This window comes from Tupaia chinensis, unplaced genomic scaffold, assembly GCF_000334495.1.
Source record: "Tupaia chinensis unplaced genomic scaffold, TupChi_1.0 Scaffold144017_1, whole genome shotgun sequence".
NCBI lineage: Eukaryota > Metazoa > Chordata > Mammalia > Scandentia > Tupaiidae > Tupaia > Tupaia belangeri.
The window spans coordinates 59,866-61,848 of NW_006203869.1; the positions used below are offsets into that span (position 1 = coordinate 59,866).

Below are 1,983 nucleotides of genomic sequence, written 5' to 3' on the forward strand. Positions count from 1 at the left end.
CAAAGCGAGAAACCCCCCCCTAGGTGAGAGAGCCAAGCCGCAGTCCCTTCTCCTCCATTCTCCTCTCGGGATCTTGGGCACGCACGCACACGCACTCAGCGTGAGTTTAAGCCACTGGGTCCAGGACTCGAACTGCAGCAGACTACATGGGAATCCATGGGAGTCCAGCGACATAGCCATTACGCTAACTGCTGGTCCCCAAAATAGATCCTTTTTTAAAACTCACATCAAAGAGGCTCTTATCTCTTTGGCAAGGTACTGCTTTACGAAAAGTTCTCCAGTATTCTTACAATAAGCGTTTATAATGTAGCCTCCCCTGCTGCAATCAAATCATACTTACAAAATAAATACTGTTTTAACTTCATAAATAAAAATGTAAACTTCAAAATACTTTTTTAAAACAGACACAACAGCAGTGCTTTACATGTAAGCCAAACGTGAAGCTAATTAGAAAAAGGAAAAAAAGAGGGGAAGCAAAGACACCACGAACCAATGAAGAATTACAACACAAAGCCTCAGTATTTACTCACAGGTTCAAGGCAGTTATGTCAAAAGGAAAGAAACGTCTTTCCTTAGCTGAAACACTTGAAAAGTCCACCTTCTTCAAAGAAGTCAACAGAATGCAACGTGACAGGTAAAAACCCTGTACCTCATGTCCATATTCAAACATAAAAGATATTTGAGAAGTTTTAATTCAAATACTAGCAATAAAAACACCTCACATTCCTTAGGATGCTAAGTAGTCGTTTTAGCCCCATCTCAACACTGACTCACAAGGCCTGTACTAATCTATAAAGCTTCTCTCCACTTGCCTTCTTTATGCAGTTTTCACGTGTAAATGGCTGAGGACAAGAGCTCCTTCGGCTCTGTGCATTTGGTTTGTTTTAAAGGAGGCCTGCAGTACTGTCTCCCAGACCACATCCACTGAGGCTAGCTATTGCCATGGCAGCCTCATCACAGCCTGTCAGAGTCACAAATCCAAAACCGCTGTGTTATTGGTGTTAAAGTCATGGGTGACCTTCACGTTGGTGACGGCTCCCAAAAGGCCCAAACATTTGCCACTGGAGACTTTCATCTGCATCAGGAGCCGGATTGTACACAAATACACACCACTCTGTTCCAGGGTGCCCAGGAGTATTCATTCCAGCCAAACTGGTCATTCCGTCGATGGCCACTGGAGAAAGCCTACGAAAACGCGTGTCTGCTGAGCTCGCGGTCCTGGGCACCTTCTGTTTGGGGACTGGGACAGCTGGGAAAGGATGGCCTGATTGGGGTTTTGGCTTGGATTATTAGCAAACTTTACAGTGATTGGCTCTGTGGCACCAGGAGGTTTCTGGCCATTGAGGCCTTTGATAGCTTCTTCTGCCTCAATCCGCTTGTCAAATCAAATAAACCCTACACCCCGGATATGCCAGTGACCTGACCAACAAGAAGACGACAAGTAATGATGCGTCCATACTGCGAAATCAGCTGTTCCAACTCCTTTTGGGTCATTGTTTTTGGAAGTCCACTGACATATACATTTGCAACTCTGATAGAAGCTGAACTTGGGTGAGCAGAGGAAACTTTGATTGTTTTGGTTTGAAGTCACAATCCATTCAGGGTGTTGATAGCTTTCTCTGCATCCTCGGGGTCAATGTAGTTCACAAAGCCACATCCCGAGCTCTGTCCTGTTGCTTTGTCTCTTACAAGCTTACAGGACTCTATCTCACCAATGCTTCCCAAAAGACTCTTGAATCCCTCCTGTCTCGTGTTCTGCAGCAGGTGGTTAACTACTAAAGTTGGTCTTGCTACCCTCTGTGCTGCCAGAGTCAACTGGTGACGAGCAGTTGTTTATGGTGGTTTGACCATGGGCTGTGTTACTGTAGGTTGGCCCATTAGACAGTTGTGTTTCCACGGCAGCAATTACCTGCCCGGTCCAAGGCTCTGCTGCCCATGGGCACTTCTAAGCCGAGAAGCCACATCACACCATCTGACTGCCAT

At 45.8% G+C, this 1,983-nt stretch overlaps 1 pseudogene; it reads right to left on the bottom strand.

The window, feature by feature from the left end:
* Nucleotides 1–817: 817 nt before the first annotated feature.
* On the bottom strand, nucleotides 818–1,983 carry LOC102497937 (ELAV-like protein 2 pseudogene; annotated as a pseudogene).